Source organism: Photinus pyralis, unplaced genomic scaffold (assembly GCF_008802855.1).
Source record: "Photinus pyralis isolate 1611_PpyrPB1 unplaced genomic scaffold, Ppyr1.3 Ppyr1.4_LG9, whole genome shotgun sequence".
Taxonomy (NCBI): domain Eukaryota; kingdom Metazoa; phylum Arthropoda; class Insecta; order Coleoptera; family Lampyridae; genus Photinus; species Photinus pyralis.
Window position 1 is genome coordinate 5974919 of NW_022170878.1, and position 12015 is coordinate 5986933.

General features: G+C 41.5%; 1 long non-coding RNA gene across 1 annotated transcript; it reads left to right on the forward strand.

Moving 5' to 3' along the window:
- The first annotated feature begins 1358 nt into the window (after nt 1–1358).
- On the forward strand, nt 1359–3230 carry LOC116180395. The gene is made up of 3 exons (XR_004147114.1): nt 1359–1451; nt 1602–1636; nt 3075–3230. It is a non-coding gene; the product is annotated as an uncharacterized LOC116180395 (long non-coding RNA).
- Nucleotides 3231–12015: the final 8785 nt, after the last annotated feature.

The window sequence follows — 12015 nt, forward strand, 5'->3', positions numbered from 1 at the left end:
GTGTGCGAGTTGCAGAGGTGAGTGTCTGCTGGGAGATAGCCCTGGGAGCATTCGTAGGAAGCGAGGGTTCGTTTAATAACACCACGTTCAAATCGTCAGATGGATCTGCACCATACTCGGAAGCAGGGTCATTATATCCTCAATAGAGCGACGGAGAAGAGCTGCTCGGTTACTAAAGGATGCCCGCAGGGTGGAGTCTTGTCTGCTGTGACCCTGTGCTAAACGCACTCTGAACGACGACGCAGCGTTATATACATACATAACTGGAAAGTTTCCAAACACCCTGCAGTAGCCATGACCTCTACGTTATCCTAGAAATGACCTAGATTGTTCCATTTACGAATAGATAGAGAGAGGACCTTGAAGGTCTCACTTTTCAAGGACTTCAGCCGAGTTTGACCAGCTCAGTGAAACATTTTGGAGTGACCTTGAAAGGGCACATTGAGCGAATAAGCAAAAAGGCAACTGCTTGTGTATGGGCATGTATTAGAGGGTTTTTGGCTGTACATGGGACTTGTCTACTCGATTCGTATTGGTTTTACATTGTAGCTGTGAAAGCATGATGGGGACGAGAGGAAGGATCGAGGTAGCCTTGGGCACGGGCGAATCTGGGAGGTGGGATCTTCGTCGGGCCCGAGCCTACCCTAGGAATTGCTCCCACCGTTGTCAGGGCTAGGGTTGGGTGACCAGTCGAGGGTCAGTGGCAATAGGAAACCAATCCAGGGCCTTTTTAAAAAGGCCTCTTGGCAAATTTATTTATTAATTTATTCTTTCTCATTGAGCATTTGAATGAACTCTTAAAGCGCTCTGAAACTTCTTGGATGTCACTTTTTTTATTTCGACATTCAGGAGGGGGGGGGGTTACTCTCCGCGCGGAGAGGACTTCCGGCTTCATACTTTAAAAGTCTTTCAGCGTACCGCAACTCCGGCCATTGGGCCTGGTCCTCCTCTGTCGACACTTTGTTATTCCTTTTGTGTAAACAAAAAAATCGAAGTGGGCCTAAATCTAAACAATCGAAGTGAAACGGTATAATCAGTGTCATAATTTTGAGGTTTGGGACGGGGGGGGGTGGGCGGCAAATAAACACTCGAGGAACATTTTCTTATGTGTAAAGGGGGAAAGGGGGAGCGAGCTTTTCACGAAAGGCAGCTTTTTCCGTCACGCGTACCCGGCTCCCATTATTCCGCGTTCATTTTTCAAAAAGGAAAATATTCGAATTAACTTAAAACGTTCAAATTTTGTACCTAAAAGCCGTCTGGAGGTGATAAGAAACGGTACAGGTGGCCTGTTATTGCTCGGCAGCCAATCAGAGCGCGACCTTGCCCGAGGTTGCTTCTAAGCAACACAGTCGCGCTCTACTTTTCGTGCCGAACGGCTTGTGGCTTATTGTCCTTAATTTTTGTGCGTGATTTTCCATCTTTCCCGCTGATTCTCAACGTAAGAGCACGGGGTGAGTTTTTAATTTACGTATTCGACAAATACCAAGTGCCAGAATCGTGTTCAAACAGTATTTACGGTGGTAGCGGTTCAAATCGCGTTCCGTTTTCCAATGGCGTCGGTTAGGTACAGCACCGCTCTAAAAAAATGCATTTTGTTCCAGGAATCGCCTCCACCCTCAGGAACGGCTTTCAAAAGGTGAGTCTACTTTCTTTATTTGATAATTAATGCATGCGCACAATTAATTAGTGTTCAAAGGACCCCTAACCACAAAAAAACCACCGATTTCTTATAGGGATGATGACGTCACGCCATGGTTTGTTTACGTTTTACGAATGGTCCTGCAACGTACGTGAATTTTTTATCCAAATACCACCCCGTTTATAACAATTTCGTGTGATACTGATACCCCTTTTCGATTAGATCGCGTTTCGCATTCGTACCTGTAATCACAAAGGTCACAAAAAAACTCCCCCAGGTGGTGACGTCGCTGCACGCAAATTTTTCCTTCACTTTGTCGCGAATCCGCGTCCCTTTCACGTGCAGACTGAGAATATTCCTCCACGTCGTCGTGGAGAAGCTGCACATTTTACAGTTAAATCCATCGGAACCGTGACGTCATTGCTTGTGGTGTGATTTCCTCGTGAAGTCACTTTTGGCAGTCGAATTCGGAGGTGATAACCAGGCCCGTAGCCAGAACGAAGTAGCAGGGGTATTTTTCTAGGTAGGGCTTAAGAAATGTTTGATAAATGCTTTCCCTGTAGCTTTTGTAAAGGAACCACCAACCGTAATTTCCAGTGGGGGCAAGGTCACATTCTAGGTGGGGCTCACCTCCTAGCTACGGGTCTGGCGACTACCCTTCACGTGTTAAATCTAGTTTCCTTTCCATTGCGTCGTGAATTCACACTCTTCACATTTAAAATCCTGCGTACCACCACAGTTTTTTTCACATTTTGATTTTTTGTCGTCAAGGGCCTCCAAATACTGATGTTCTTTTAAGTGGTGCCTCAAATTTTGATCAATCTGTGTTGTGAATTTGCACTGTTCACAATTAAATCACGGATGCTTCGAAGTGTCGGAAGAAGCGGAATCGTTTTATTTTTGTGGTGTGGTAGTCCTCTTTGTTTCTCTGCAGATCCTGTTGGATAACAAGAGGAGTTGCTTCTTCGTGTATAGTTCGACATTGCTCTCTGCGGACAAAGTGTAATTGGGGGGTTAAAAATTCAAACGAAGAAACAAAACACATAACAATATTGAACAACGATGGGTAGCAGAATTAGAACCGCCCCCTACATTTGAACCATACTCACTTTTTTTTTGATAATTCAAGTTTAATCCTCAAGTCCCCAATTTTGAGGTACTTACCCTTGAAGTTAGATTCAAAGGCTCTAAACGTGGAAGTTTCAAAATCATATTAAAATTCGGTCTCAATTGATTCTTTCACTTTCAAAATTCCCTTTCGATTTTTTAAATTTTAGACATAGCTCCAACTTCATAGGTATAAGATCTTCAATTTTGGTTTCCATTTTGAAGCCACCATTAAAAAGTAGATTAAGAAAGAACAGACGGATAACAGTTACGTCTGTAGAAAGAAAATAAAAATCAAATATGTCTTCAAAAATATTTATCTTTTCAGCTACTGGTAATTGAGACGAGGACGTCACTCTTCGAAGAGAAACTTTCTTCCACCTCTAATTGCCGTCGTTCGTCAGAAACTGCCCGAGCAGGAATGAAAACCAGTTTCGTACCTTCTTTGGTTAATGGGTTTTCTTCCCAGACGAGACTGACTTAATGAAAAGGTGAGTTTTCACTTTTCAACTAATAGAACAAGCTCCACTGAAAGCGTTTTCGGCCGAAAATACTAAAACTAAAAAAAAATGCACCTACAAGCACTTCCCTATGTTTTTTTTTGTTTGCCAAAAAGTCGCTAGGAACTGTATTTTGATAACATTTTTTTTCAATTTTCTAATGTTGAATTTCCTACCTGCTTTTTCAATTATACAGGGTGTCAATTTTAAAACTTGCAGTCCTCCATACTTTCCAAACTAAAGAAGATATTGAAAATCGCGCAAAACCGTTTCGGGGGTATCGAGGGGGAGCCAGAATGACGTTATGAACGACAACCCTCCACCCCTTAACCCCCCCCCCCCAACCCCCTCTTCAAAAATCTTAAATGGTAACCCGATACTTGTGACACAGCGTTGGAAAGCTACTGAAAAATTCTTTCCAGTGGTATCAATAAACTCAATATTTATTAAGACAATTTAACAAAAATTTAATAATGAACAAAAAAAACTAAATGACATTGAGGGATTTGTTGATTATTTCGAATTTTTCACAAAAACCTTAAGTTTCCGTCTATTACTTCAGTGCTCGACTAAACGAACCTGCTTGTATTTTTGAATCGGTTTTGCATAAATACGTAGGAAGCAAAGGGGGCGTATGCCCCAGAAGAAATGGTCTGTAGTAACTGATTACTCCCTAATATTCTTAGTACTGCCCTGATAGTATATTGTTGAGTAGTCAATTCAATCTTCGTGTGTGCCCTGAGATGTATTCGCGCTGGGAGGTATTCTGTACCCCCCCAGACCCCCCGGTGCTACGTATTCATGGGAAAGGGACACCGAATCTCCTTATTTTCCCGAGGAGGGGGGGAGGAGGATTTATTCCATACCCCCACATCCCTCGAAACTCAGCACCTACGGTTCTTACGTTGCCATTTTGGAAAAGGGTCACCGGATCCCCCTTTTTTCCTGGGGGACCCCCGGTGCTACGTTCTGCCTCAAAGTGTTCTTTGCCCTAGGACCTTTCCGATACTACTTTGGTAAAAATCATCGAATCTCCCTTTCCTGCCGGGCATTCAATACGCCTCAGACCCAGACTCCCTGGTGCTACGTCGTTCAGGGAAGTTCATGGTAACTTTCGGGGAAAGTCATTTGAATCTTATCTTCTGAGAAGTGCTTCGACAGTTGTTGCGTTAGTCCATTCTGTAAACGTTTTTGGTGAAAAACGTATCACCGGAGGGTCTGGGCGATATGGAATACCCCCCCAGAAAAAATGCTCTATAGCAAATGATGACTTTCCCTAATACTCCTAGTACTGCCCTGATCGAGTTCCTGATAGTATTGTGGAGTAGACAACCGAATCTTCGTGTGTGAATTGGGATATGTACGCGCTGGGAGGTATTTACCTACTCCACACCCTCACACATTATGTTACTATTTTGGAAAAGGGTCGCTGAATGCCCTTTTTCCGAGGGTGGGGGGATTTTCATATCCCCAGACTTCCAGGTGCAACGTTTTGACGCAAAATGTTCAAAGCTTTAAAGATCCTTATGCTGTTTTCATGGGAAAAGGAATCTCCCTGTTTTTCCTGGGGAGTATTTATTCCATACCCTCACATCGCCCGAAGCTACGGTTAGCCTCACAAAATTCTCAGCCCCTAAGGTTCTTACGTTGCCATTTTGGAAATAAGTCACCGGGTTTCCTTTTTTTCCTGGGGGACCCCCATATCCCTTGGTGCTGCTTTATTCTATACCCCCCAGACCACTGGTGCTACATTTTCCAGCAGAATAGTTCAACCTTTATGACACTCATGATACTTTCGGGGATGGTCATTCGAATCTTCTTTTCCTGAGAAGTGCTTCACCTTCTAAGTTCGACAATTGACGTGTTAGTGCTTTCTGTAAACGTTTTTGGTGAAGAGGGAGGTCTGAGGAGTGTGGGATTCCCTAAAAAAATTTCTGTGGATAGCACGGATACAAACCGCACACCTGCACATGCGCAATTCTGCCCTTTTATGTGTCCCAAATTTGGTTCCAATCGGTTAAGCCGTTTGGCCGGAAATNGGGTCCGTTAACTTGGCCCCCCCCCCCCACTGAGAGATTTCATAGTCGTATTATTTTGAAATGAATGCGCTCGTTATGCGCTCATATGCGCCACCGATAATAACTCTTGCGCCATTATCGTTTTTTTAGAAATCCGAAAAAACATTTTGGGGGGGCCAAGTGAACGTAGCCCCCCCCCCCGTACGTATTTTGTCCCTTGTAACTAGGTCACCTGATACATTTGGTTATGCGCTCAATTGCGCCACTTGAATTAAAGCTAGCGCCCAAAAAGTGGGGGGGGGGGCCAACTTAACGTTTTTAAAAGTTACTTTTTTTTAACATCTTTTCATACGAAATTGTACTCTCAGGTATGCGCTGAAATGCGCCGTAAAAAGATATCTTTGCGCCAATATTGTTTTTTGGTTATCCTTAAAAATATTTTTGGAGGAGGGGGGGGGGGCAAGTGAACGGAATCCCCATAACGCATTTTGCTACCGGTATTTGTGCCACTTGATACATCTGGTTATGAACTCAATTGCGCCATTTGAATTAAAGCTAGCGCCATTACGGTTAAGCCATAAAAAAATTTAAAAAGGGGGGGGGGGGCTTACTTAACTTTTCAAAAGTTACGTTTTTTAACATGTTTTTTCTACTACATCGTACCTTTCATCATGCGCTAAAATGCGCCGTAAACAAAAATCTTGGCGTCATGATAGTGTCTCAGAAACACTATACAGGGTGTTTTTTTGGAAGCTTTAGTTAAATGATTCTGAGAAAGTAAAATAGGTAGGTTTTTAAAAATTTGTATTTAGGAGTTACTCCGAAGGCCGAATCGATGTAAAATATTTTCAAAATGGATGCACTTCCGGAAATAACTTTCGAAAACGCTAAGTTAGACCCTCCACTTTTTAAAAATTTTTTATGGCTTAACCGTAATGGCGCTAGCTTTAATTCAAGTGGCGAAATTGAGCTCATAACCAGATGTATCAAGTGACACAAATACCGGTAGCAAAATGCGTTATGGGGGATTCCGTTCACTTGCCCCCCCCCCCCCCAAATATATTTAAGGATAACCAAAAAACAATAATGGCGCAAAGATATCTTTTTACGGCGCATTTCAGCGCATACCTGAGAGTACAATTTCGTATGAAAAGATGTTAAAAAAAAGTTTAAAAACGTTAAGTTGGCCCCCCACTTTTTGAAAATTTGTCACGGCTTAACCGTAATAGCGCTAGCTTTAATTCAAGTGGCGCAATTGAGCGCATAACCAAATGTATCAGGTGACCTAGTTACAAGGAACAAAATACGTACTGGGGAGGGGGGGGGCTACGTTCACTTGCCCCCCCCAAATGTTTTTTCGATTTTTCTAAAAAACGATAATGGCGCAAGAGTTATTATCGGTGGCGCATATGAGCGCATTCATTTCAAAATAATACGACTATGAAATCTCTCAGTGGTGGGGCCAAGTTAACGGACCCCGAGAGTCATATGTATAAGAAATTTTTGGTCCCCTTGTAACGCTTTGCAGTTCCTTTACAGATATTTCTAGAAAGGCTAGCCTTGGAAAAAAACCAAAAAGCTGTAAAAATGATTCAAAGGCCTTTGACAGTAAAAATCTATGGAGATAACTGTACATATATTTTCGGATGTAATTTATCCACTCCTAAACTGCCAGACTTCCACACTCATCGTACTTTTTATTTTATTATCAAATTTTCAGATTTAAATAAACCTTAAGGGTTGAGATCAATTCGTAATCAATTTAATTGCCGAATAGAATTCTTAGTTGCCATTGCTCAGCCCAAAACCTAAAAGTTCTCAATTATGATCTTCCTTCGGTTTTCACTATCAAGATTTTGTATACAAAGCCTAAATCAAATACCTTTCGATTTTTCAAAATTCCAATGTCAAGTGGAAAATTTTCAATTTAGAGTCCATAAACCTGATGCCAACGCGCATTTTTTAAGTTATCGGGTAAAAAATGCGTGCGTCTCTTTTCAAAAATAAAAATTATAAAGAGATGCCACGCTCAAAATTTAATTTTAATTAGATAGTTCTAGATACAAAATCGTCAAAGGTGATTTTATTTAATTTTTACTTTGCAGTGACTGGTAATGGAGATAAGGACATCGCGTGATGGGGAGAAACTAGTTTCCTCCACCTGTAATCGCGTCGTCATTCGTTAGTAACCGCCCGAACGGGAATGAAAACGAATTAATTATGCATCGTTTCGTGTCCGTTATGGTTAATCGTTTTTCTTCCCAAGCGAAGATGAATTAATAAAAGGGTAAGTTTTCACTTTTTCTTTATGGTGTGCAATAAACGAAAAGGACAACGTTCCCTGAAAGTTTTTTCGGCCGAAAATAGTCAACATTTTCCAAAATAAACGCGACTGCAATCTCCTTTCGATAGGTTTATGTGTTTTTTTGCAAAAGAATCATTAGGAACTATATTTTGAATGCAACCTCATCATCCAAAGGTCCAAAAATGTAATTATTACCCATTTGTAAAGTACCGTGGTCCTATACTTGTTTCCTTTCGTTCAAAAACTTTGAATTTAATTTGCAACGTGTGTTTGAAGATAAGGCGTTAGTCATAAAATCAGGCGATGAAAACAATTCCTTTAGTATGACCATATGTTACTGCAACTAAATAATTTCATTAAATTTTGTAGTCAAAAAGGGCTTATTTCTTTGGGGATTTTGGTCATTCTTGTATCGTTTTACAAAAACTTTAAATTTACCTTTTCCAAACGAAGCTGCTCGTGTTTTTTCAATTTGTTTTGCGTAAATGCGGGGGGTGTTTTGGCACAAATTAAGTAACATATTTTTGCTGGCCAAAATTGTTTTTCTTTGTTGGTAGTGCAAATATGAAAATATTTCCATTTCTCTCTTCTTTGTGTAGGTAACTCACGACGTAAGACTTGCGTTACCAATCTGGACGATTTCAAGGGCCGTACCTCATTTATTACATCTCGAGGATCAACTCAAGAAAGGTGAGTGGTTATAATCTCCATTATTAACTAACCAGATCATCAGAGCTCGTCTTTGGTGAGAAAAGATCTCACTTTGCACCGAGAGCGAACAAATCGAAATGATTTGTACTGTAATGGTAAAATAATTAATTAACAAACGAATCGCCTTATACAGGGTGATTTTTTATGTGTAGCACTTTTGATACTGAGAGGTACCTACCAAACTCTAGTACACCTTAACCTATTGCACATAATTTAATGACTCTAGCCAGGGGTTGCCACCCATATGAAATCTACGTTCCGGTTCCGCAATACTTAGGTAGAATTATTTTTCAAGGGTTCTGGTACAGCTTTGTTTTCAACTTTTAATTAAATAAAATTATTATAAATAAAAAAAGAACAATACACTATTATTTTGCACAAACATATTTTTTAGGTTTAATTAATTTTGATTTTTCGCCTTTGATATTGATTGCAAATTTTACAACTCTGAACACAATTAACAAGGCAAGATTTTATTCTTGACTACTAAATGAAAGTACATGTTTTTCCGTTTATTTTATTGTAGCGAATTTTCTAGAACGATTAATAGTAAAAACATCGCAAGAGGGTGAAAACTGAAAAATACCTGCCCTTGGCACTAATAACAACGGTACTGCAGTGTCGGTTTCCGTTATCATATCTTGATAAATGGTTACGGTTTCAAATGAGGGGCTTATAAAATGTAATCGGTTCCGGTTCAGGTACGGGTACTTTTCGGTTCCGGGTCCAACCCTTGACTAGCAGTTGTTCAGTCAGCAAAATCGTCCTGCCTTAACCCCCCTTCCACGGCCCGATACTACGTTTTCTCGCAAAATCATCCAACCTTAAAAACACTCATGGTAATTCATGCGCTGGGGGATATTCCATACCCCCCAGACCCCTCAGTACTAAGTTCTCCGGCAAAATCGTTCAGATTTACAGGTATTCATGATGGTTCATGCGCTGGGGGATATTGCTGACCGCCCAGACCCCTCCAGTACTACGTTTTCTCGCAAAATGGTTCAGCCTTAAAGACACTTATGATGGTTCGTGCGCTGGAGGGTGTTCTTAACCTCCAGACCCCCCGGTACTAGCCCCCCCCCCTCCATATCACGACTCACCGGTACTACTCGCAAAATCGTTTCAGTTTAGATACATTCCTGATATTTCGTGTGTTATTTCAAACCCCCCAAACCCCCCTCCCTCATCGTACTACGGTTTCTCGTGTAACCTTTCTAGACTACAAAGACACTCACGGTAGTTGATAGTTCAAGGTTATTTCACAGCCCCCCCCCCCCGCTACGCTTTCTCGTAAAATCGTTCCGCCGTGAAAACACTCATGATAGTTCGTGTACTGCGGTTTTCTATACCCCCCCCCCCCACACACCTCGCGGTACTACTTTTTTTCGCGAAATTGTTTAATCTTACAGACACTCATGATAGTTCCTATGCTGGAGGGTATTCTATACGTAGTACCGGGGGGGTCTGGGTGGCAAGGAATACTCCCCTATTTAAGGCTATACCCCCCAAACCCCCTGGTACTACTTTCCCTCGTATAATCGTTCAGTTTTAAATACACTTGTGTTAGTTCATGCGCTGGGGGTATTCCATACCGTCCAGACCTCCGGTACAAAATCTTTTAGCCTTAACGACACTCGTGGTAGTTAATGGATACTCCATATCCCCCCCCCCCCCCTCATACTATGTTATCTCGCAAAATCATTCATTAAAACTAAAAACTAAAAATTGTTCAGCTTTACAGACATCTGATGGTTCATGCGCTAGGGATATTATTTACCCCCCAGACCCCCCACTCTTTCTCTCAAAATCGCTCCGCCTTACAGACACTCATGATGGTTCATGCGCTTTGTGTATTACTACCTCCACACCACCCGGTATTACGTTTTCTCATAAAATCTATCAACCTCAAAGAACGGAATCCCCCATAACGCATTTTGCTACCGGTATTTGTGCCACTTGATACATCTGGTTATGAGCTCAATTGCGCCACTTGAATTAAAGCTAGCGCCATTACGGTTAAGCCATAAAAAATTTTTTAAAAAGTGGAGGGTCTAACTTAGCGTTTTCAAAAGTTATTTCCGGAAGTGCGTCCATTTTGAAAATATTTTACATCGATTCGGCCTTCGGAGTAACTCCTAAATACACATTTTTAAAAACCTACCTATTTTACTTTCTCAGAATCGTTTAATTAAAGCTCCCCAAAAAACACCCTGTATAGTGTTTCTGAAACACTATAATGGCGCCAAGATTTTTGTTTACGGCGCATTTTAGCGCATGATGAAAGGTACGATGTAGTAGAAAAAACATGTTAAAAAACGTAACTTTTGAAAACGTTAAGTTAGCCCCCCCCTTTTTAAAATTTTTTATGGCTTAACCGTAATGGCGCTAGCTTTAATTCAAGTGGCGCAATTGAGCGCATAACCAAATGTATCAGGTGACCTAGTTACAAGGGACAAAATACGTACTGGGGGGGGCTACGTTCACTTGCCCCCCCCCCAATGTTTTTTCGGATTTCTAAAAAACGATAATGGCGCAAGAGTTATTATCGGTGGCGCATATGAGCGCATAACGAGCGCATTCATTTCAAAATAATACGACTATGAAATCTCTCAGTGGGGGGGCCAAGTTAACGGACCCCCTTGTCAGAGTTTGTAAGTTTCTTCTTGAGTTTTATAGGCCTTTTCTAGGACCAATACTGTTAAGCTTATTCCCCACGTGCGTTGACAGCACTCCAAGGCAGTTTTTTCCGGTGTCTTTTACACATGCTTCTGGGAAGTGGGAAAAGAGCTCCAGGAGTCCCTGAAATGCACTTAAAAAATGCAGGAATGTATGAAAGGTCCTGGAAAGTAATATGAACGCTATCTAGCTCTTTTAGGTCCTTTAATAAAATTCCATGTGGTTCTACCAAAGCCGTTTAGGCCACTCCCGAAGTTTAAGCCTTTCCAAAAGAAGTTATAAAAGTACCGCCCTGTTTTCTGACGCCACTACCAAGTTTTCAAACTTTTTTAAAACTAAAAATTTCCGGTTAGTTTTTTGTAACTTTGGAATACCTCCCAGTAAAAATGTTTCTGGTTTCCCCTTGAGAATGACTATGACAAGTACTGAAGATATCAATACCCTTTTCTTCCACCGACGCCTTGGTACAACGTTTTCCCGCAAAATCGTCCAGGCTTAAAGACACCCATGACAGTTCTTATACTCGGGGGTACCTGTCACCATCATTCTCAAGGCGCAACCAGAAACTATTTGTAACCCCCCGGCGATGTGTATTCCTTTTAACACATTCACATTCCTCAGTACTTGTGAACATTCTCGAGGGATAACCATCCAAGCGTCTCCCTGTGGATTTGGGATGGAATGCTCTTCAGAAGAAGGGCTCGTTGATGACTCACTCTCGAAAATGATCACGACAAGTATTGTGGGTTCTAAACGTTTTGAAAGGAGAACGCATCAGCTGGGAGCCAGGGTTGTATGGAGTGCCCCCCCCCCTGGAGAAAGAAAACGACTTTTTATTTCCTCAGCACTTACATGTTATCGCCATCTCAAAGGAGTTCCAGAACTTAACTCAACGTTTCGTTTCGGAAAGATCATCTTGAACTTTTTTTATGGCCCGTAAAAAAAGTACACACTGTATCGAGTAGCATTTTTATTACGATGACAACGATATACAGCACGTAAAAAAACAAAATTTGGTTTCAACAAGATGGCGCACCCGCGCAAATCGCCCTAATCGTG